This window comes from Ascaphus truei, chromosome 4, assembly GCF_040206685.1.
Source record: "Ascaphus truei isolate aAscTru1 chromosome 4, aAscTru1.hap1, whole genome shotgun sequence".
In the NCBI taxonomy this organism is placed as follows: Eukaryota; Metazoa; Chordata; class Amphibia; order Anura; family Ascaphidae; genus Ascaphus; species Ascaphus truei.
Window position 1 is genome coordinate 205,594,794 of NC_134486.1, and position 25,741 is coordinate 205,620,534.

The following is a 25,741-nucleotide window of genomic DNA, read 5'->3' on the forward strand; positions in this document are numbered from 1 at the left end:
TCCACACCTTGAGAAAGCGCCGTAAGCGAGAAACATGTGGGTCTACATGCCTATAATCTAATAAAGCTGTTTTTGTATCCAAGCTACCCTCCTTCATTTGTGGTGGTGCGTTGAAACCTCTTTTGTTCATCCATACTCACAGACAGCACACTGGAGGACATCGATCAGGCCCAGAAGTCAAGAAATCATAATGTATATTGACTTTGTGCAGTAATAGTCATTTGCCTTGCTGGAGAAGACATATGTATGTCTAGGGGAGTGTTTACAAGTCAGAATCTTAAGGATATATGGGAATACTTTACGCCATTCAATCTCCCTGGATGCTGCACACTCCGATATGATTGGGGCCAGGTAGGCATTATCTTATTTTGTTACTATACAGGACACCCCCGAATATATACTCCACATACACATTTATGGACCTGATCTTATCTAATTCTATACGAAGTTGTTCAAGTCTAAGGAGACCTCAACAGTCTCTTATTGCTAGTAATATTTTGGAGTCCCAGATTCCACTGAACTTTCTATCCATGCTCCACACGCAACTACCACCTCCCTTTGGCCACCTAAATCCACCCACAGCTCATTTTCCCCTGTAACTGAAGAGGACGTTTCCATGCTCTCATCATCCCAATCTACAACCTGCCCCTTTGATCCTTTTCCCTCACATCTCCTCCGCTTCCTCTCTGGCACATTAAACCCCACCCGTACTCACCTTTTTAACCTCATATCTTTGGCACATTCCCATCTTCCTTCAAACACACACATCACGCCCATTCTCAAGAAACCCTCTCCTGACCCAGCCTCTCTATCTAAACTACCACCCTATCTCGCTCTTCTTCCAATTGCCTCCAAGCTGCTTGTACAGCTGGTATACAGCCGCTTGACTCGCTTTCTCTCCTCCAACTCCCTGCTTGACTCTTTGCAATCTTCTATACTCAACCGAAACAGCACTAATAAATGTGGCCAACGACCTCCTCACAGCTAAATCTAAGGGTCACTTCTCCTTACCAATTCTCCTGGATCTCTCTGCTGAATTTGACACTGTTGATCACCCCATTCTCCAGCATAACCTACACTCCATTATCCTCTGTGACGCAACACTCTCCTGGTTCTAGTGCTACCTATCCCATCTCTTTTAGTGTTTCCTTCTCTGGCGTCTCCTCCTCCCCACTCCCTATTTCTTTCGGTGTTCCACAAAGCTTTGTCCTTGGCCCTCTGCACTTTTCACTCTACACCGTTTCTCTTGATGAACTAATACAAGCCTTTGGCTTTCAGCATCATCTCTATGCCAATGACACCCAAAGCTACCTCTCCTCTCCTGACCTATCCCTAACTCTCTAGCCACAATCTCCTCCTGGATCTCTCACCGATATCTAAAGCTTAACAGGTCCAAAACCGAATTAATCATGTTTCCCTCTTCCATTGTCGCCCCTACACCCAAACTCTCCCTCACGGTCAATAACACCACAGCAACACACCAAAAACGCTGCCTATGGGTCATCCTCGACTCCGCCCTCTCCTTCACTCCTCACATTCAGGCCCTCACCAAATCCTGCTGCCTTACCCGCCGCAATATTGCTAGGATACGCCCTTTTCTCACAAGACTAAAATCCTAATCCACTCATCCTGTCCCACCTTGACTACTGCAACCTTCTTCTAGTTAGCATTCCCCTCATCCGCCCGTCTCAATTCATCCAAAATCTGTCAGACTCCTCTACCTCACTCAGTGCTCCACCATACAAATCCTTACACTGGCTCCCAATATCCTCTAGAATTAGATTTAAAACCCTAGTTCTTACATACAAAGCTCTAAACAACTCTGCCCCTGCCTCTGCAGCTGAACCAAACTCCATGCCAACACCCCGTAACATCCACACCCCCAAACCTTAATGGATCCAACTGTGCGTCTGAACCATACTCCACCCCGAGGCATACTCCGTCCCACAATGAGTAGTCACTTTACCTTTTGTTTCAACATTGCCCTTATTCCCTCTAGATTGTAATCTCTCACGAGCAGGGCCCTCATTATCTTCTGTATCTACGCTTGTCTGTCCTTACTTGTATGTCATTCAATTTATGTAATTCGTGTCACTCTGTACTGACCACTGTATCATGCTGCAGAATATGTTGGCGCTTTACAAGGATAATAAGTCATGTGTTATTTATATTATTTGTTATCTATATGATTGTCACGTGTATTACTGCTGTGAACCGCTATGTACATTAATGGCGTTATATAAAAGACATACATACATACATACATAATGACCCCCCCAGGCCGATTACCAACGGGAGGTATGTAGAAATTACATTGGTAGATCTACTAGATATCTGGCAAATTGAGGTTTATGGTTCTTTGTCCAATAACTACTTGGCACCGATTGTAACGAGTGCTCACCACAAACAGGACAGGACCGCAGGGCTGAGGTGGGGATGTTGGAGAACACCGACCAACAACCGCGTCTGGATTGCAGCGTCAGTCATGTAGCTGGGTCAGGAATATGAGAGGTCAGAATAGTCGTGATACTCGCCGTGGTCTAGGATAGGAGAAGTCGGATGGTCATTGTGCGTAGCCGGGGTCCAGGAGTAGAGAGGTCAGAATGATCGTTGTGCGTAGTCGAGGTCCAGGGGTTAGAGAAGGTAGAGGTCCGGGTACAAACTGAGGTCAGAGGTAAAACAAAAACAAGGCAGAATGCAAAGCAACAGCAGGATGCTTGAGGCAAGCACACGAAACAAACACTGGGTTTATGCTCAGCCAATTTGCCTCAGGGCTGGCTGAGCATATAAGGAGCAGGGAGCCAATGGGGAAGGCTCCTGCAGGCTGTGAGTCATGCATAATTATATGTAGGCTGTGTACGGATAGGCAGGGGTGGAGTGTATAACAGCCGTGAAGTAATTGGCAGCATTAACACCCCTTCCCCCCCCCCCCCCCGAGTGCCACTGGTATTGCGGCACCGACGTGAAGTGGGAACAGTGACGTCCTCCGTTGTGTCATGGGACGTGGCACGGGTGCGGAGTCTAGGTCCGGTCCTGGTAGGAGTACTGTGTCCCTTGTGCGCAGCGCACGCGCAAGGGGTGTCACCCAACATGTCACAGTGGTGGAACCAAGGTCCAACCCTCACAGTACCCCCCCCCCTTCAGGGGCAACCTCCAGTCGTTCCAGAGATGGTTTGGAGGGAAACTTGTGGTGAAAGGCCCGAACGAGCCTTGGAGTATGGAGATGGTCCATAGGAATCCACGAACGCACCTCGGGACCGAAGCCCCTGTAATGAACCAGGTACTACAGCTTCCCTCTGGTGATCCTGGAGTCCAGAATGGTCTGGACCTTGAATTCCTGTTGGCCTTCAACCAGGAGAGGCTCAGGAGAGGTTGAAGAAGGGAACTGGGAATCTTGGATAAAGGGCTTGAGGAGAGAGGGGTGGAAGCCGAAAGGAATCCTCATGGAAGCTGGCAACCATAGCCGGTAGGCCACCGGATTGGCCTTCTCAATTACAGGAAAGGGGTCAATAAATCGGGGTGCCAATTTTGCTGTAGGATCCTTCAGCCAGATATTCTTGGTGGACAGCCATACCTTTTGCACGGGATTGTGGGTAGGTGCCTCCCGGCCTGCTTCTTCTGCATGGAGACTGCTTTTCTGAGATTCTCCTGAATCTTTCTCCATGACTCTTGATGGTGCAGAATCCTATTGTCCGCTGCTGGTACCCCGGATTCAGGTCCTACGGTAGGAAGAGCTGAGGGATGGAAGCCGAAATTAGAAAAGAATGGCGAGTCCCGAGTTGACTCATTACGCAGATTGTTATGAGAGAATTCGGCCCACGGCAGTAGATCTACCCAGTTGTCCTGGGTATCAGAAATGAAGCAGTGGATGAACTGTTCCAGTGACCGATTTGTCCGCTCCGTCTGACCATTAGTCTGAGGATGATAGCCAGAAGAAAAGTGAAGGAAGATCCCAAGATGTTTACAGAAGGCCCGCCAGAACTTTGAGATAAATTGTGAGCCTCAATCTGACAATGACTTGGGGGACCCCATTAAGGCGAAACACCTCCTTGATAAAGATTTTGGATAGTTTGAGGGCATTGGTTAGACCCTTGAGGGGAATGAAATGGGCCTGCTTAGAGAATCGTTCGACCACCACTAGGATGGTGTTCTTACCTTTGGATATATGCAGTTCCACGATGAAGTCCATGGAAAGAGGAGTCTATGGATGGAACGGAATCGGAAGGGGTTGTAGTCACCAAGGTCGTCTGTTACGGGGAGTTTTGTTCTGGGCACAAGTGGTACATGCAGTGACTAATTCCTTTATGTCCTTGCGCATCCCTGGCCACCAAAAGGTCCTTTCCAGAATATCAATTCCAATACCTTTTGACGATAGGCTGGTGCAGTGAAGAGACGTCCCTCTGAAACTTCTAGACCCTCTGGAATATCAGACTGACCTCTCGTGATGTCCTTCATAGCATCAAATGTGTTGGCAGAGAAGATACATGATGGGAATTATGGTTTCCTGTCGGTCTTCAGCCCTGTCTTCTACTAGAAATTGGTGGGAGAGGGCATCTGCCTTCATTATTTCCTATTTACCAGGTTCTAAAAACGTGAAGTTAAAGCGAGAGAAGAAAAGGGACAATCAAGCTTGTTGCGATCCCAAGCAACGAGCACCTTCGATGTAAAAAAAGTTTTTTTTGGTCCGTTAGTATAGTTACAGGGTTTGATGCTCTTGAGAAAATGCCTCCATTCCTCCAAGGCCATCTTGATGCCCACATTGTAATTCTGTTCAGCAGGCGAGAATTTTTTTTTTTTAGAAAAGGACGCATAGAGGTATAGCTTGGCTTGTGGGGTTTTCCTTTGGGTCCAAGATTGCCCCGGCCCCAATATCTGAAGCATCCACCTCAAGCGTGAAGGGTAGTCCTGGATCAGGATGCACCAGCACGTGGGGGCGACACAAAGGCTGTTTTTAGCTTCACGATTGCTTGAAGGGCTGCAGGAGACCAAAGTGCCGGATCAGCTCCTGTGTCAACGCCGTAATGGGTGCCACTACGGATGAAAAGTTTCGTATGAACCTTCGGTAGTAGTTTGCGAAGTCTAAGGCTAAGGTCCCGTTGCACGCGTCCGCACGGCTGGCTTGCTTGCCGGCGGCGCGTGCAACTCGCTGTACCGCGATCTGCGGTCTACAGGCTACTTTTCTCGGAGCGGGGGGGGCGTGGCCATGATGTGAGGGGGCGCGGCCATGACGTGAGGGGCCGGAGCGGGAGGTGGGCGGGAGTGGGAGGATTGACAGGGAGGGGGGGGCGTGGCTTGAGCGGAGGGACCCGCTACTCTTCCCCCCCCTCCCTCCACGGGCTGCCACGGGCTGCAGGTAAGTAAAAAAAACACACACACGCAGGCACTCATACATACATACACACACACACACACACACACAAAGGCAGGCACTCACGCACTCATACACACACACACACACACACACAGAGACAGAGACAGGCACGCACGCACTCATACACACACACACAGACAGAGACAGGCACGCACACAGACAGGCACACACATACACACACACAGGCAGGCACGCACGCACTCAGACACACACACAGAGAGGCACTCACGCTGCTTTCACTCCACACTCCTCCCCGCTCCCCGAAGCCTCTCCTCCTCCCGCAGCCTCCCCTCCCCATTGGCTCACAGCCACACCACGTGACGCGTCGAAGCTAGGAAACACCATTCTGTGGTGTCTCCTAGCGGCTGACGCACCACAGCGTGTAGTCAGCTGTGCAGCCAGTGGGGACCGGGACCGGCTCGCGAGGATTCCCCTGCTGGTGGGGAACTCGCTACATTGCCGCCCGCGCCAACGAGCGCAGCGGGTCCCAGGCCTAAGAACCGTTGTACGGCTTTCAGTGACGTAGGGCGAGGCCAATTCAAAACTGCTTTCACTTTGGCTGGATCCATGGCAAGGCCAGTATCGGAGATGATATAGCCCAGAAAGGATGTTGTAGTCTGATGACAGTGACACTTTTCCAATTTCACCAATAAGTGATTCTCCAGTAGTCGTTGGAGTACCTGTTTGACATGACCCTGGTGATCACGTGGGGTTTTGGAGGAGATTAGAATGTCCTCTAAACAGACAATGACGTATTGGTCCAGGAGATCCCTGAAAACCTCATTGACAAGTCCTGGAATACCGCGGGAGCATTACAAAGGCCAAAAGGCATGACAAGGTATTCGTGATGTCCATCGCGGGTGTTAAACGGTGTTTTCCACTCATCCTGTCAGATTCTTACAAAATTGTTAGCTCCTCGTAAGTTTAGTAAAGATGGTGGAACCCTGTAGTCTGTCAAAGAGTTCGGTGATGAGAGGTATGGAGTAGCGGTTCCTTACTGTTATTTTATTAAGTCCCCGATAATCAATACATGGTCTGAGGGATCCATCCTTTTTCTTTACAAAGAAGAACCCCACACCTGTAGGAGACGAAGACTTCCGGGTGAAGCCCATGTGCAGGTTCTCTTGGATGTAGTCCTTCATGGCCTTGGTCTCTGGAGGTAACTGTGGGTAAGAACATCCTCGCGGAGGCACTGAGCCGGGTAGAAGGTCGATGGGGCAGTCGAATGATTGGTGGGGTGGAAGTTCTTCGGATTGAGCCTTGCTGAATACGTCCAGAGATGCAGAGTAGATTTGAGGCAGATGAGAAGTTATATACCAAGAGAAAAATAACTCCGTTCTAATAGCACTTGTTTACATAATAGTGTAAATGATTTAAATTAAAAATATATTCTTTGTTGAAATAGTAATTAAAATTAGGTGTGCATAGATAGACCAAATAAATATTGAAAAGGACTGTGTAGCTCCTATTTTGAGGCAATTAATATAGCGACTAGTACACAATTATAGTCAGTATTAGAGAAACCTAAAATATATATATACGGTACAATTTAGGTAGTTAACCTAATTAGTTGACAGGAGTTGATTGTTGTACTCATACATAGCATATGCTTTAGGTTGCCGGAAATAGAATAGCCTGTTCTGTCAATAAGTAAACTAATATACCTCTGGGCTCACTAATGTCCTGTAGAAAACACAATTCATTTAAAAAGACTCAGAACGAGTCATTCTTAGGTGAATCACAATAGATTGAGATCATAATTAAATGATATGTTCTGACCCTATGTATAGGTCTTGATCATTTGTATTATGAATTGGCTATAATTGTATCAATATACTTTGTACCCTTTAGTTAAAAGAAAGACTGCTGAGATATAGCTGCCAATTATCCAAAAAAAGGGATATTTTAGTTTTTCCAGCTAGTTGTTGACACTTGTTTTGTGTTGAATTACTGGCTAAATAGTTGCACTGAGAGAGCTAATGTCTCCGTGTTAGAGCCATATGAGAAGTTACCTGCTCTGGTACTAAAACCCCACATAGACCTTTGGACGGCAGAGAGCAGTACTCTAGGCAGTATGAACTCCATTGAAAAGTCCATTGAAAATTCTGTCCAGTCGATCCGAGGGTTATGTAGTTGAAGCCATGGCAGGCCCAGGATGACGTAGACGGTAGGAGAATGACGTCAAATTTGATCCTTGCGGTATGAACCTCTCCTGTCTGCAACTGGAAAGGGATAGTACAGTATGAAGACAAATAAAGACGAGTTGTAAGGGTCGACCATCAATCGCCTCAAGCCCTACCGGATGACTTTTACGAGCCAAAGGGATTTTTGTTTTTTTCCACAAACCCCTGGTCCAAGAAATTTCCCCCTGACCCAGAGTCCAGAAAGGCCCGAGTTGTGGCCTTGAAGGTGCTACTGGTTAGTGTGATAGGTATCAAAAGCCTGGTTGACATCTTGGGAGAAGTAGATAATGTTCCCAGTGTGATCCTCCCGGGCTCGCTGGGGACTTGGCGTTTTCCGACTTCTGGGGGCAAGCAGTTACCTGGTGTCCAACATTGCCGCAAAAAAGGCAGAGGCCAGCATTACGTCTGCATTGTTTCTAACCAGGCGATAGCTTGTTGCCTCCGAGTTGCATGGGTTCTTCCAGGTCCAGAAGAGGAGGGTCAAGGATCTCTGTGTAGTGGCTGCGGAGGGACTGCATACCTTGCTTGCGTCAGTTTCTCTCAGCCCTTCTTTCCTGTAATCTTACGTCTACTCGGATGCATAGGCCAATGAGCCCCTCCAGTTCTGTGGGGCGTTCCTAAGCAGCAACTTGGTCCTTAAGGTTCTCAGAGAGACCTTGCCAGAATGCTGCCGCCAATGCCTCATCGTTTAAGCGGCTAAGGTCCGAAATTCGACTTCGTACCGGGCCACGGGACGACTGCCTTGGGAAATATGGAAGAGAGAGGAGGCAGCGGTTACCTTGCATCTGGGCGTGTCGATTACTCTGCAGAAATCCTTGATGAAGCGACCAATGTTGGACGTGAGGTCAGGCCTTTGTTCCCAGATGGGCGAAGCCCACGCCACGGCGTCATCAACTCGCAGGGAAAAAATAGAAAATTTTATTTAAACATGTAGTCACCAGGACCTATACTCACCTGGTGGGTAAAAAAATACAATCGTTTGAGACAACCTGTAATTGCAGATCCGCGCGGGTAAGGTGGACAGACAGGTAACTAAGAATATTTGATCGGGAGAACAAGGTAGGATAAACAATAAGAGTCACTCATCTGTCTCTCACAGACCCCAGGAAACCTCTTGATCAGACCGGCTCCAACTGCACCACAGCGCTGCTCTCACCAGCTATGTAGTGCACCCCACGCTGTCTCTCAGATGTAGGGTGCTGCTCCACTCAATAAGACTCCCCGCAGCAGTTCTCACCAGGGTGGGTGGTTTAGTCATAGCCGCATCAATAGCGGCGCCACAGGGAGCGGAGAGTGATACGTAGAGATGTGCAGTACTTCCTGATTTCGCGTGTCAGCTGCACGTCACTGCGTGCTACATCACAACGTCCTATGCGTTTCGTCACAGTGACTTTCTCAAGGAGTGACTCTTATTGTTTATACTACCTGGTTCTGCCGATCCAATATTCTTAGTTACCTGTCTGTCCACCTTACCCGCGCGGATCTGCAATTACAGATTGTCTCAAACGATTGTATTTTTTACCCACCATGTGAGTATAGGTCCTGGTGACTACATGTTTAAATAACATTTTCTATTTTTTACAGTATTACGCTATGGAGCTGGCGCTTTTCTTTTGTTTTCTATAGGTAGGCTGTGTACTGATAGGCAGGGGTGGAGTGTATCACAGCCGTGGAGTAATTGGCAGAATTAACCCCTCGAGTGCCCCTGGCATCGCAGCACCGACGTTAAAGAACAGTGACGTCCTCCGTTGCGTCACGGAACGTGGCGCGGGGGCAGAGTCTAGGTCCGGTCCTGGTAGGAGTATTGCGGCGCGAGGGCTGTCACCCAACGTGTCATGGGACGCGTCATAGAGGCTGGACCGAGGTCTAATCCTCACACTGATGCTTTAATAAAGTTGCCTCTATAAGGATTTATGTCCCGGTCTACTTTACAAAACCTTAAGCAAATATATTTTTCCTTGGGGACATAGTTTAAAATATATACTGTATACTTTTTGTAGAGGTATTCAGTGGCTGTATTATTCTGCTACAAGGTAATACGCTGATAGTGTAGATAAAGTAGGAGTCTGGTGCTACCAGACATACATACATCCAGTAAATAATACTTTATATATGAGAAAGTATGGACTGATGAAAGTACCTTATCAGTAGCAGGTATAGGGAGACTAGTGTCTAATGTATCCTGTCGGTATACACAAGCAGCAATTACTGACACAAAAAATAATCTCCCACCCACTAGTATAATAGCAGTGCTAAAAACATGAGCAGAACTCACTATTGTAGAGATCTGGATCAGTCCTTGGAGGTCCAATTATGTGCATCCATGTAGGTAAAGCAACAAGATGAGTAGAGAAAAATGGAACACTATCAAAGGTGAAAAAACTGATCCAGAGAGGGGGCTCACTCATAAAAAAAAAGAACAGACTTTATTGGACCATACAAAAGACCCCTAAAGAGATGCAGCAAAACACAACCATGATGAAGCGCTATACACGCACGAAACACATTGTGTTTTGCTGCCTCCCTAGGGGTCTTTTGTATGGTCCAATAAAGTCTGTTCTTTTTTCTGAATGAGCCCCCTCTGGGTCCGTTTTTTCACCTTGGATAGTGCTCCGTTTTTCTCTACTCATCTTGTTGCCAATAGTGGAGAACAGGGGTGCGCAAACTGGGGTGCAAGATTTTCAGGGGGGGACGGGACAGTGCTTACCGAGGCCCTGCACTCTTACCCAACCTAAATGCCCGGGATCGTGCACAAGAGGTAAGTTCCTTTACCTTGTCTCCGGCAGCTTCTTGTGATGCGTCACCATGGCAATGCAGGTCACATTACGTTGCATTGCAATGGCAATGTGACGTCACAGGACGTTGTGACGTCAGAACGGCGGAGATAAAGTAAGGAGGGGAACGAGCAGTGGGGGACAACAGGCAGGGGGGCGCAGAGGAAATGTTTGCACACCCCTGAAGTAGAATACATGCAAATCCTTATTGCTAATAGTTTGTGGTTTACTTAAAATAAAGCAGACACACGTCATAGAAAGGTTTGTTATTGTTTATTGGTTAACATTTCTGTCTGCATTTGGACTTCAAGACAAAATACTAACAGAACCGACATCTACTGTATATAACCCAGCACCAGCACTGATGACGTGAACAACATGAAATAAAAAAAACATCCGTAGCGAAGTGGAAAAAAAACCAGCACTACATATACCTGAAAAAACGGTTTAGGGAATGGTCGCCTACAAGAATCTACTCATAAGATATCTGCAAATTTGATAAAACTAATAGAAGTGGATGAAGGAGAGAAAGGACCCAATTTAGCACTCGAGTTCACACTCTGTGGTGTTTAGTGATTGAATTAAAAACATGATCTTTATTAAACAACATATAAAAAAAAAAAGTCCAACGACGTACTGAAGGTGAGTTGATCCTAAATATAGAAAGCCATATTGGCTCTGGATCAAAAAAGTTAATATGTGCCAGATGGTTTTAATAAACCACTGGTACTGTTGCAACACAGTGATCCTAATGCGAACCTGTGTAGTAGGTGATTAAAACAGGGGTGTCCGGGTAAGTACTGGGATTGCAGGTCACAGTATCATAGTAATTCTGTATAAGATGTGACCCAACTGATAAACATAAAAACAAATATACCATGTATATCAGTATTGGTATTGCTTGATCAGCTATGCTTCTCTATGATAGTTAGTGTGCCCCTATCAGTGACACATGACCTGAGGTAACCCTCTGGATATTGTACTCCTGGGTGTATATACCTATGTTAACCAGCGTGGTTCTAGTCAGAGAGTGATGTCCTGGCTATGGTTGTAACAGTAGGTCAGTATCCCAGTGTGGGAGACACTGATAGTAGGGGCAGGTAGGTAACTCTTTTAATAAGGGTTTTTAAACAGAGAGCTGCGTGATTGTAGAAGCTGAAGTGAACCTCACGGATATGCAGCAGCACACCAACGCGTCAGAGCAGCTATGGTGTACTGCAGGTGAGGCTGCTCAGTGCTAAGATACCGGAGCACTATCCCTAAAACCACTTTGAAGAGGCTAACAGTGACCGTCGGGGCACTTATAGCCTATGTGAAACTGCACTCGCAGACTACCGCATTAACTCGCGGTCACACAGATACATGCGGAGGCAGTCCTGATCTGCGCGTGCATGTATGTACAGAGAGCCGACGCGCGCGTTTCGCGAGGGGCTTTTTCAAGGCAAAGGGTTAGTATCATTGAGGATACCCTGCAGGTAGGCAGGTATATATAGGGCCCCAAGTGATGACGTCATAAGTTAACCCCTGGTGTGCCAAGGTATGTTTGGTCCTGAGATGAAGCACAGTAAGTATACCAATGTTTTTAACTACATATCCAGCACACTATTAATAAATAATAAAGATCTGACTCAATTTTGTGTTATTCTTGCCTTATTGTCAGAAACTGGCAGAGTGAAGTGATAATTCACTTCAGATCTGCTGCAGGGGTAGTGGAAGTGATGTCCAAAATGATCATGTACATATAAGCACTATGTTCTACTGTCAGGGTCCAGAGGAAGCCCTGTGATATAAAATGATGTCACCGCTCTAAGGTGGTGATAATCTGTGTGCAGGATTGGGGAACTGCCTGTTTTTACAATCATGGCTATAATGGTTGGTATATATTCATGTGCAGATGGTGATGTCACGGAGCTGTGTATACGGTGAGTATGACAGAATTTCAAATAGTGTCTGAATAGAGAGGTACACCCTGCCTATAGGAATGGGGTGTAAAGGAACCCTTCATTCAGGCCTCTAGGTGCCAATGTCCCCAAAGTGTATATCCATTTGGCTTCTATTTGGAGGAGAACTTTGTCCCAATCTCCTTTCCGCATACCCTTTGTTGGATGGTCAATGAAGGGTTCCTTTACACCCCATTCCTATAGGCAGGGTGTACCTCTCTATTCAGACACTATTTGAAATTCTGTCATACTCACCGTATACACAGCTCCGTGACATCACCATCTGCACATGAATATATACCAACCATTATAGCCATGATTGTAAAAACAGGCAGTTCCCCAATCCTGCACACAGATTATCACCACCTTAGAGCGGTGACATCATTTTATATCACAGGGCTTCCTCTGGACCCTGACAGTAGAACATAGTGCTTATATGTACATGATCATTTCCACTACCCCTGCAGCAGATCTGAAGTGAATCACTTCACTCTGCCAGTTTCTGACAATAAGGCAAGAATAACACAAAATTGAGTCAGATCTTTATTATTTATTAATAGTGTGCTGGATATGTAGTTAAAAACATTGGTATACTTACTGTGCTTCATCTCAGGACCAAACATACCTTGGCACACCAGGGGTTAACTTATGACGTCATCACTGGGGGCCCTATATATACCTGCCTACCTGCAGGGTATCCTCAATGATACTAACCCTTTGCCTTGAAAAAGCCCCTCGCGAAACGCGCGCGTCGGCTCTCTGTACATACATGCACGCGCAGATCAGGACTGCCTCCGCATGTATCTGTGTGACCGCGAGTTAATGCGGTAGTCTGCGAGTGCAGTTTCACATAGGCTATAAGTGCCCCGACGGTCACTGTTAGCCTCTTCAAAGTGGTTTTAGGGATAGTGCTCCGGTATCTTAGCACTGAGCAGCCTCACCTGCAGTACACCATAGCTGCTCTGACGCGTTGGTGTGCTGCTGCATATCCGTGAGGTTCACTTCAGCTTCTACAATCACGCAGCTCTCTGTTTAAAAACCCTTATTAAAAGAGTTACCTACCTGCCCCTACTATCAGTGTCTCCCACACTGGGATACTGACCTACTGTTACAACCATAGCCAGGACATCACTCTCTGACTAGAACCACGCTGGTTAACATAGGTATATACACCCAGGAGTACAATATCCAGAGGGTTACCTCAGGTCATGTGTCACTGATAGGGGCACACTAACTATCATAGAGAAGCATAGCTGATCAAGCAATACCAATACTGATAAACATAAAAACAAATATACCATGTATATCAGTTGGGTCACATCTTATACAGAATTACTATGATACTGTGACCTGCAATCCCAGTACTTACCCGGACACCCCTGTTTTAATCACCTACTACACAGGTTCGCATTAGGATCACTGTGTTGCAACAGTACCAGTGGTTTATTAAAACCATCTGGCACATATTAACTTTTTTGATCCAGAGCCAATATGGCTTTCTATATTTAGGATCAACTCACCTTCAGTACGTCGTTGGACTTTTTTTTTATATGTTGTTTAATAAAGATCATGTTTTTAATTCAATCACTAAACACCACAGAGTGTGAACTCGAGTGCTAAATTGGGTCCTTTCTCTCCTTCATCCACTACAGTTTATACCCAAAGCACCGTTCATAATACCACTTCATTTAGGCTGTAGCAGGGGTTCCCCTACTGTCTCTAAAACTAATAGAAGACTGCAATTTTAAGACTATAAGTGGTAAACCATAATAAAACAAAGGAAATGTACGTACAGTGGCGAGGAAAAGTTTGTGAACCCCAATGTATTACGGAAATTCCATCGTTTTTCCATGATAACCTTCTTGAATCTAAACCAGTCTTTTCTTAAATATCCAGTAGAGGTTATATTAACCAATTCCATGTCTTTCAGTAAATTGATGTATGAATTAGACAAACAATGAGTAATTAAGAGTCAGGGTATGTGAAAAAGTAAGTGAAACCCTGGTTTTATCAGCGAAATTAAAGGGGATAATTAGAAGCAGGTGTTTGAATAATTAGGTAGATCAGGGGTAGAGGCCCCACCCTATATAAAGATCAGAAACTTTGTGAGTTTTGTCTTCGCCATACAGGTGGGTGGAAACACGTCATGCCACGATCAAAATAATTCTCTGAGGACCTCAGAAAAGCAGTTATTGATGCTCATCAGTCTAGAAAGGGTTACAAAACCATGTCTAAGGATTTGGGGCTCCACCAATCCACTGTCAGACAGATAGTCTACAAATGGAAAAAGTTCAAGACCACAGTCATTCTACCCAGAAGCGGTCATCATACCAAAATGTCGCCAAGAAGAAACCAGTAAATCATCCAAGTCGTCACAAAGAACTCCAGAGTTACATCCAAGGATCTGCAGGCCACTCTCGCCTTGGCTAATGTAAGTGCTCATGAATCAACTAATCAGAAAAAGACTGAACAAGAACGGTGTTCATAGAAGGACCCAGGAAGAAACCACTGCTCTCTAAAAAGAACATTGCTGCCCATCGGAAGTTTGCCAAAAGAGCACAAAGATGATCCACAAGACTTTGGGAACAATGTACTCTGGACAGACGGGTCAAAAGGTAGAACTTTTTGGCCTCAATAAGAAACGTTATGTTTGACAAAACCAAACACTGCATTCAAACAGAAGAACCTCACCCCAACCGTCAAGCATGGTGGTGGGAGTGTGATGGTTTGGGCCTGCTTTTCTGCCTCAGGATCCGGACGCCTTGCCATCATTGACACAATCATAAATTCTGCATTGTATCAGAAGATTCTAGAGGAGAATGCAAGGCCATCCATCTGTGAGTTGAAGCGAAAGTGGGTCATGTAGCAAGACAATGATCCTAAACATACAAGCAGATCTACAAAAGAATGTCTGCAGAAGAAGAAATTCCACATTTTATAATGGCCTAGTCAAAGTCTGAACCTAAACCCTATTTAAATAATGTGTCTGGACCTGAAGCGAACTGTCCATGCAAGGAAGTGCTTAAATGCCACGAAGTTGAAGCAGTTCTGTAAGGAAGAATGGGGCAAATTCCTCAAAACCAAATGTGAAAGACTGACCAGCAGTTACAGGAAACGCTTTTGAGAGGGGTCTGAAAGTTGCAAAGGAGTTAGAAATGGCCTCCAAAGTCATAAGTCCACTATCAGAGTTTCGACAAGTGGTTTAACATGATACACAACTGACGCAGAACAAAAAAAGCAGAAGAAAAATGATAATCCCTGAAGCAACGGGTTAGATGAAGAGCTCCACGGGTGCATATAGATCAACTAGCAGGGAGCCTAATCTAAAGTCGGGATCCAATAAATGTCTTCTGGAGTGTGCGTTAATCAACAACAAACTGGGATAACACAATATGAAATTTGGTGGGGAAAAAAGACAAGAAGTTCAAAAAGGACTCCTGGGAATAATACCTTTCCACAATTATGGAGATTTAAGTCAGAGATGCATAAGATGGAGATACACGAAGGATGAGGGAGTGTGTCCTAGACTAACCAATGGTATTCGGCAGTTGCTTGAAGTTGTAAACTGCCAGGTAGCCAAGCTTGAGTAGGTGGGGAAGAAACGGGATGGGGAGGGGGAACAGAAAGGGGCTGATGGTGTGGTAAATCACAAACACCCTTAATACACAAATATATTAAAAGCCCCCGAGGGCGTACTCACACTTTGTACTGCCACTCAGGACACATAAAGGTATCTTTATAGCAAAGTGCTGACCGGTGTGCGCTTGATCCGTCTCTGTCAGTCGCTAGCGATCCCCACAAGCGGCCGCTGGGGTTCTCGCGCGGTTTGACTAGAGTCGGCGTCTGACGTCACGATCAATCGGGGACAGATTTCCTCCTCTCCCACTCAACGCGCTTCGCAAGATAGGGTTAACTTGCTTCGTCAGGAGTTATCCTTCGTGTATCTTGCTCTCTAGAGGGTTGTGGCTTCCCCTCATGAGGTTGAGTGGTCATTTGACGCAGTTATTTATTTTCTATTGTCCATTTCTGTTTCCTTTTTATTTTATTGTATAGCATTTGCTTTACCATTTTTCCACCACTAGGTGGTGCTGTGGTATTTTACTAGGAAGCGCCGGGCAGTCTATTTCTGTTTTTATGCATAAGATGGAGTCTCTATATATGGCAAATGCAGTCTGGGAAGCACAGAACATCCAATATTACATATTCAGAATTAGTCACAATTAGGTTTCTACAATCAAACATGCGTAATGAAGGCTATGGCCCCTGCGAAGTCTTAAGTCCTCCACATTTCACTCATGTTGTCGTTCTTCAACATTGTTCTAGAAATCAGTAGTAAGAGACTTTCATTTAGCGCCTTCAATCAATGTATTTAAGAGAAAGATCCCAGCAGGTACAATGTTTTGTCACCTCTAGAAGGTTCTATTTTGTCTATTGGCAAGTATCACAATCTGAATTGTGCACTCATTCCAGCTGATGTTTAGAGACTGGGTGATTGGATGTGCCTGCACTGTATGATGATGATCTTATACTGAATCTATGATCAGCCATAATGTTCTTAACTTGCCTGTCTTTCCAACATAAATCCCATCCAGGCACCCGATTATATAAACCTCGTACATACTGGTGCATGCGAATGGATGTTTAATTAAATATACCTTGTTATTCTGGTGGCGGGTAAGAAAGATACCAAAACATGAGATTGTTGCATGCAACACAATTTTGGCTACATATTCCTGTTATTTTCTTCATGTTGCTGCAGATGTTTTTTTCTTTTAAACATTTCCAATTGTTTTCATGTTTTCTCAGATCAGCAGCAATAGCATGGGGTTTTGTTATTTTGTCATGAGAAAAGTTGAAAGTTGTAGCGGTTGACATCAATAATCTGCTTTAGTTAAACACTGTGTGCCACGACCTTCAGCTTCTGGACTAGGTTATCCATTTTATAGTAATCACAAGCACAATTTTTCCTGTTGAGAGCAGTGTTTGTGATCTTCTCTAGAGATGAGCAAAACATTGATGGCAAGGCAACGTCATAAGGCCTCAAGGCGCCATTTAATATGATGCTGCCCCAACATCACAGGGAACGAAAGAGTTAAATGTGATACTGATATTGACCTTTTTTTGCAGGTTCCAGCACACCATGAAAGAAAAATGTATGTGGCACATTATCTCACAGCTGGGTTGATCTGCTTAAAAATAAATTTCAAAGAAAAATGCAAAGGCACTTTGGATAGGAAAAAAATGAATTTCCCTTTTTTGTTCTGTGAAAAATAAATGTTTTTACTTTAAATGGGGCCTTGAATTCTGCCTGCAGTTATTCACTATTTTGCATTCATGGGTCACTGGTCATTACACTACTACAGGTGTGCCCAACTCCAGTTCTCCAGAGCCACAAAAAGGTCAGGTATTAGGGATATCCCTGCTTCAGTCGTTTTGACTGAGTCATCTGTGCTGAAGCAGGTTGGTGGCCCTTGAGGACCGGAGATGGCCACACCTGCCCTACTATGACAAATATGTGCAGAACTAGCCCCCATCCACTAGTAAGCAGGAGAATAATTAGTAAATGATCTGGTAGTGTGTGGAGCCGCATAAATCTGTCTTTTTAATTGCTGCTCCACCTTTAAATATGTGGTTAAGTAGACAAAGGGGAATAGATTGTTTTCTGCGAGAAGCAACAGCAATTAGCAATGAATGAATCTCAACATGCTGCAGCCTTCTATGGTCAGAAATTGCATCACAAGTGAATTTATGAGTGTAGAATGCGTGAGATCAACAACAAGAATCTCCTACCACACGGTTCATACAGGAACATTCTTATCCTCAGTCTCTTTTTTTACAGAGGGACTCAAAAAAAACAAAAGAGGACTAGACGCTCGAAGAGGACAGGTTCCTCAAAACAAAAGAAAGAAGCTTTTTTGAATGAGTCTAATAATGTCATTAATATTTCTGGAGTCAATCTGTCTGCCGGTGAGATTTCTATCCTCAACAAGGGTTTAGGTTTTGCACCGTCAGAATATTTTCAGTTGTTTGAGACCACGATTGACTTACAGAAATTTGTCAGGAAATTGACCCTTAAATTTTTTTTTCATACCAACAAAGCAGAATTATTTTTTATTTGACAACAATTATTATTTACAATTACGTGGCAGAGCAATGGGCACCGCTTTTGCATCCTCTTATGCTAATTTATTTAAGGGTCACTGGGAGAAAACAAATTTATAGCGATAAAAATATCTATCGTTCTAATATGATTGGTCTGCAACCCACTGTCTTAAAAGAATTACCCACCCTGCCTTAATTTTTGATCTTGGTATGTTTGAATATCAAAAGGTGTATTTTTATTTTTTAACGGTGTGCTGATAATTGCCTAACAGGCAGATTTATTGGGGGGAGGATCATGTGACTGCTTAGATGTATAAATGTCATTCTAAGGGACGCATTGGCTGGGTAGCATTGGCATTTTAAGAGTGATGCATTTAAAAGGTGATCATTTTAAGTGAGAATATAGTTAGACTAGAGTTTGACTAGTTTGACTAGAGGTGACTGGGGACTGGACCTACGGCAAACTCTTCTACACAAGGCAACAAACAGTGAGCTTCTCTGACCACACTATGATCTCATGCTTGTTAGCCTGCACAATTTAACCCCCCCTTTACACCTTATTTTACTGTAGCCTCTCCCAACACTGACTGCACACAACTACCTTCCACACCCACTCAGCCCACTGCAAAGCCTGAATAGACCATAGCATTGCAATGCAGCAAAACATTTGACAAGGAAAAGGCACACCCCTGCTGTTTAGTCTGCACACACTTGGCTCACAACAGCTCCATGCAGCATTACCTACCTCTGGAATAATGAACCTGGGATATACATCAACTTTGTTCTCTCCTGGCCTCATGGAAATGTTACTCCCTCTATCCCCTACAAACTCCGCCCTCCTGTCCCACACTCAATATCACCATATACCCTGGACTACTCAATAGCCTTGCACTATCTACTGAATGTTGGTGGAGAACTCTAAAAACCAACACATTAACCACTGCTCACTCTAATGGCAAACACCACAAATGTACAACTTGCAAACAACTACTCAAATGTCTGCTCATATTATTACTCTCCTTAGCAGGTGATATTCAACCTAACCCAGGCCCTCCCATTTCAACTCTGTTCCATACCCCTGAGACTACCCCCTTCAAATTCCAAAAAGGTCTATCTGTCACCCATATAAATATCCGGAGCCTGCTGCTCAAACTGGATGAACCAAGAGCATGGAGCCTTATGCATAAGCCAAAAGCCATAATTCTCACAGAAACATGGCTAACCCCTAAAACTTCCGATGCAAATATCGTCATTCAGGGATGCTCAATTTCTAGGAGAGATAGGTCAGACAGGAGGGGTGTTATTTTATATTGCAGACACCTTACAATTTACACTGTTAAATTGCCCCCCAAGCCCACCCTCTTTTGAAATCCTAGTTGGCAGAATCTGTCTCTATTTTTCTAAGCCCCTCTTGCCTGCTGGCATCTACCACACCCCTAAAGCCCCTTTACAATCCCTGACCGATATCACCCAGTTTCTTGGCTCCATTTCCTCTCTGAATGAGAAGAGTGAGCTGCTAGTGCTTGGGGATTTCAACTTCAACTGGCTTGACCCTAAAAAACACAAAATCCAGATACAAATCAAGTCACTTAACCTATCGCAACTCATTTCCCAACCCACACGGATAAACCTGAAATCGCGCAACCATTCCTTGCTAGACTGGATTCTCTCCTCAAATCACAGCAGAATCCAATCCTCTGGCATCCTTCCTGACATTGTCAATGACCATGCAATAGTGTACTGTGTAAGGACAATTAAACCGCCCCAATTAAGCCCTAAAGTTCTCCTCACTAGAACATTTAGAAACTTTAACCCACAACAGTTTCTGGATGACCTTGGCACAAAATCAATTTAATTCCCGGTCCTGCACTCCACTTTTTTCAATCTGAGTTCTTAAGACTCTGTGATACCCATGCTCCACTACGCAGAATAAGAGTACTGGGGGCTCACCTTCCATGGGTTACAACTGACTTTATAGCACTCTACCAGTTCAGGGATGCCTTGTGGAAAAGCTACAAAAGTAACTGGCACTACCAAGGATCTCAATCACTACAGATGCCTGCGGAACATGTGCACAAGGCAAACAAGGCATGCAAACGCACAATATTACTCTGACAATCTCCACCAGAATACATCTAACCCAGCTAACTTCTGGAAGGTTATCAACAATATATTCCAGCCTTCTAACCATCAACAACCAAGTAATATCACTAAGGTGGATATTACTCTGACAAACCCCACTGACATTGCAAATGCACTCAATGATTACTTTGTGGGGTGTGCTGACAACTTATTAGCGAAACGCAACCCAAACATGAATCTCATCCTGAGAGTATAGCCCCACCCCCTCCCAACACTGCCCACAATTTTCAATTTGGCCCAGTATCCGAAGAGATTACACAAGTGCTCAAATAAAAACTAAGCAGCCAATGTGGACCTGACTTACTACAATCAAAGTTCCTAAGACTTGGTGCCCCAGCCATTGCCAAACCAATTGCTTACATAGTCAACTCTATCCTGTCTGCAGGCCATATCCCTAAGACCTGGAAAACTGCCAGAGTTGTCCCAATCTTCAAAAGTGGAGACAAAAACACTGTCTCAAACTACAGGCCAATCTCTCTTCTCCCAATACTATCCAAAGTTATGGAAACATGTGTCCACTCCCAACTAAGCGATTACTAAACCAAGGCAAATTTTCCCTAGCCAATTCCAATCTGGTTTACGCCCCAAACACTTCACCGTAACTACCCTGCTAAAAGTTTTCAGTGAAATCCAGTGTGGAATGGAACGAGGACAACTCACTGGTGCAATATTCCTAGATTTTGCAAAGGCTTTTGATACTGTTGATCATGCTATCCTGCTTAACCAACTCCAGAGCTCTGGATTAGGGAAGCATGCTTTAAACTGGTTCAGTCCTACCTATCAGGTAGATCCCAACATGTGTCCATCTCAAACTCTAACTACAACCCCCTGGATATCACCTCTGGTGTCCCACAAGGCTCTTTTCTGGGGCCCCTACTCTTCTCAGTGTTCATCAATGATCTTCCCAAAGCTTGTAAGGAAGCCTCAATACACATGTATGCAGATGACACAATCCTATATGCACACAGCCATAGCTTCTCCGACCTTGAACACATACTTATGTCTGACTTTTTGAGACTCGAAAACTGGATTTCCCAAAACAAACTGTTTTTAAACATTGACAAGACTGTAACAATGGTATTTGGGACCAATACTAAAATTTTTAAAGCTTCCAGTGACTGAGCTGCAGATCAGAACCAACGCTAACACCACCCTAACTCCTGTTACTTGTTTTAAATAACTGGGCATATGGTTTGACTCCCACTTAACATTCAGGATGCACATTGACACCCCGATATCCAAAACCTATGCCAAACTAGGTGTACTTTACAGGAACAAATCCTCATTAAGTCTGCTGGTCAGAAAGCGTATTGCACAGCAGATGCTAATGCCAATTATCGACTATGGAGACATAGTATATGGCTCGGCACCCCAAACCCACCTCAGCAAACTTGACACCATCTACAATTCAATATGCCGTTTTGTTCTCCAAAGCAACTACAACACACATCACAGTGAAATGCTCAAAGAACTAGATTGGTCATCACTTGAGTCTAGGCGCAAAGTTCATCTCTCCTTTCTTGCCTTCAAATACTTTCTGGGCAAGATACCCATCTATCTGAACAAGCTCCTCACCCCTACCACATGCAGCACTTATCTGAGATCTGTCTCCAAAAGACTGTTCATGGTCCCACGGTTCAACAAAGTATCCGGCCGCTCCTCCTCTTACCGCGCACCACAAAACTGGAACAACCTACAGGAGACTCTCACATCCACCACCAGTTTAAGTTCTTTCAAAACTCACATTTTAATCTGGTCTGTAACTGTTACATACGCCTATAATATATACTTTTCTTTAACTGTGCAATGTCTTGTATATAATGTATACCCTGTTCACTTATGTAACTGTATTTGTAACCATGTATTATTTGTCTTAACTATGCCCAGGACATATTTGAAAACGAGAGGTAACTCAATGTATTACTTCCTGGTGAAATATTTTATAAATAAATAATATTGTTTTTTTCCGTCGTTATATAGATGATCTTATTTTGATTTGGCAAGGTGGCACTGAGTTATTGGGGGAGTTCGTGGAGTCCCTCAATCACAATGATTTAAATTTAAAGTTTACATTCTCAAGTCATATGCATCATATTGCATACTGCTGCGGCACAGTTTATTCGAGCATTTGCCCGTTCTGTGCCGCAGCAGTAGCCTGGCGCGCGCCCGAGAGTGACGGGCGCGCGCCGAAGCAGCGGAAGAGCGCCCTCCGATCGGGGCGCTCTCCCTACCGCTGCCGGGTCCGCCGGGTCCCCCGGAACCCCCTGCCGCTGTCCCGCGATCGCGGGACACCAGGGCTCCCTCGGGGAGCCCCTGGACGCGCGTGCAGGGGGCGCACGCTCCCGAAGACGCGTGACCGCGCGTCTATGACGCGCGGCACGCCGAGGGGCGGCCACTAGCAAGCCGGGAAATCTCCCGGCTTGCGGATCTGGCCGCAGTGTAATAAACTGTGTCGCCAGTGTATCTGGATTTATTGCTCTTCATTATTACAGATGGCACAATACAGAGTAACATCTTCCGTAAAGAAAATTCCAGAAATGCTTTCTTACAAGTAGATAGCAGTCACCCTCGATCACTCATACGAGGGATCCCTAAGGGACAATTTCTGAGACTTAAACGGATTTGTTCCTCCACCGAGACATTTGTAGTGCAATCACGGGATCTCGCCCTAAGATTTCAACAGCGAGGATACAGATCTACTGACATACAGGAGGCTTTTAATAGGGCCTTTTTCACTACAAGATCTGATCTATTGACACCCAAACAACATTCTGGCAAAAAGAACACCAACTTTGGAGATAATACACCCCTTTTTATCACTCAGTACAATAGTGTTATTAGATCTATTATTACCAGACATTGGGACACTTCTCCTAGATTCTGACATCATACCTTTCTTACAGGGAGGTCCGAAGTTTAGTTTCAAAAAAGCCAATGCGCTGTCCACCCATCTATCTCCAAGCCTTTTCAATTCTCCTGTTCATAACACAAGAGGTTTTGAACCGCTGAAAGGCTTTTAAAAATGCGGACACTAGTGTTTGTAAATTTGCTATACCTATTTAAAAATAAAAAAATTAACGATCAAGTCCATAGTAACAGAGACACCAAATACAAAATAAGAACTTTAATTACATGTAATTCTAATTATGTAATATATACACTGTGGATGTGGGAAAAAGTACATTGGTTAGACTATTCGTCCACTAAAGATCAGGATCATGGGACATCTGAGGTCCATTAATACCAAGGACCTCAGATTTCCAGTTTACCGACATTTCTCCAGTTGCCCACAGGGCGATCCCAAATTGTTTTCTTTCAGTGCCATTGAACACATTCCTCAACATGTCAGAAAAGGGAATCGCCTCAATAACTTGAATAAAAGAGAAATGTACTGGATATTTATGTTGACCACATTATATCCAGCAGGGATGAATACCGACTGGGAGTTACATCATTTTCTTGTCTAATTAGTTCATGACATCATGAGAATTCTTTTGTTCATTACTTTTGCTTTCAGGACCCCTCCTCCCCTTCCCCCTCATTGGAGGGATGCCGGTAACATCATCTGTGGGCGGGGGTTTTCGGCGGCGGATCCCACTATTTAAACTAGCCCTTTTAGACAGGAACTACACTCTTTGACAAAGGGCAGGCCAGCCTGAAACGTGTCAGAGGTTCCCCTCACAAGGCTTTGTGAGTGTTTGGTGATGTAACCTAATAAAAAGAAACTTTTTTCATCAAGGTTTTTTGATCCAGCCACTGTCATTTTTATTTCCTTAACTCAACAAACTGTGCACGGTTTGTATTCCCCTCCATGGGACACCTCCTTGCTGAACAAACAGAACAGCAGCATGCTGACTACAAGTGTGAGTACTTCAAACTTCAATCAACTTCTATGTTTCAGCACGTTTAAAGTTTATCCAGTCTAGCACCAGGGGAGTGGTTTTTGGAGATTAGATGTTTTATTAGGGTGGGGTCTGCTTGTCCATGCCTACTGGTCAAATCTGGTCATCCCACTATATTAACCTTCAATTGTCATACCTCCCCCAAGTAGGAGCAATATATCTACTATATATTTCTCAAAGTGTCCTATGTGTCGTTGTCTGTCTGTCTGTATGTCCCTCCCTGTGTCCCTAGCGGCAATCAGCTTGGCTCCCTTGGTCCGCCCCCGCACACCTCTCATTGGCTGGTCACACACACACACACACCCACCCACCCACCCTCTGTCCGTCCCCCCATAACGTGCGCCGCCCTGCTCCGGACGGAGGGGAAGCGCCTGTCCCCGTCCCCCCCATCACGTGCGCCGCCCTGCACCGGCTCCGGACGGAGGGGAAGCGCCTGTCCGTCCCCCCCCCCTATCACGTGCGCCGCCCTGCACCGGCTCCGGACGGAGGGGAAGCGCGGCCCTCCTACCCCAGCCGCTCCCTTACCTCCCCGGCGCTCCCTCCCCCTCAGGTAAGTCACACCACTGCGCGTCCCGCCTCAGCTTATGGCGCCAGTAACTCTATTTCAGGCGCGCAGCCTCAAGCCTCAGGCCCACACAGGGCGCTTCCTGCCGCCGCCTGCACGCCTCACTCAGCCGGATGTGGCACATCGGGGGACCAAGCGGGCGCCGGGGGGGGTGGTGGGGTGGGGGGGTAGCGCGAGTCACGGGGAACGGGGGGGGCGAGCCGTGAGTCACGGGGGGGGGGGGGCGAGTTACGGGGAGGGGGGGGGCGAGTCACGTGGAGGGGGGGGCGAGTCACGGGGAGGGGGGGGCGAGTCACGGGGAGGAGGGGGCGAGTCACGGGGAGGGGGGGGCGAGTCACGGGGAGGCGAGTCACGGGGAGGGGGAGGCGAGTCACGGGGAGGGGGGGGCGAGTCACGGGGAGGGGGGGGGCGAGTCACGGGGAGGGGGGGGGCGAGTCACGGGGAGGGGGGGCGAGTCACGGGGAGGGGGGGCGAGTCCCGGGGAGGGGGGGGCGAGTCACGGGGAGGGGGGGGCAAGTCACGGGGAGGGGGGGGCAAGTCACGGGGAGGGGAGGGCAAGTCACGGGGAGGGGGGGGCAAGTCACGGGGAGGGGGGGGGGCAAGTCACGGGGAGGGGGGGCGAGTCACGGGGAGGGGGGGGGTGAGTCACGGGGAGGGGGGGGCGAGTCACCGGGGGGGGGGGGAGTCACGGGGGGGGGGGGGGGCGAGTCACGGGGAGGGGGGGGCGAGTCACAGGGAGGGGGGGGACGAGTCACGGGGAAC

The 25,741-nt window shown here is 46.0% G+C and overlaps 1 protein-coding gene across 1 annotated transcript in view; it reads right to left on the reverse strand.

The window, feature by feature from the left end:
- Window positions 1–23,516, reverse strand: part of TBCE (tubulin folding cofactor E) — a 49,579-nt gene extending 26,063 nt beyond the window's left edge. Inside the window, exon 1 of the mRNA XM_075596776.1 lies at window positions 23,405–23,516. The gene's annotated coding sequence lies outside the window, so the exon portion shown is untranslated. The remainder of the gene's footprint in view (window positions 1–23,404) is intronic.
- Window positions 23,517–25,741: the final 2,225 nt, after the last annotated feature.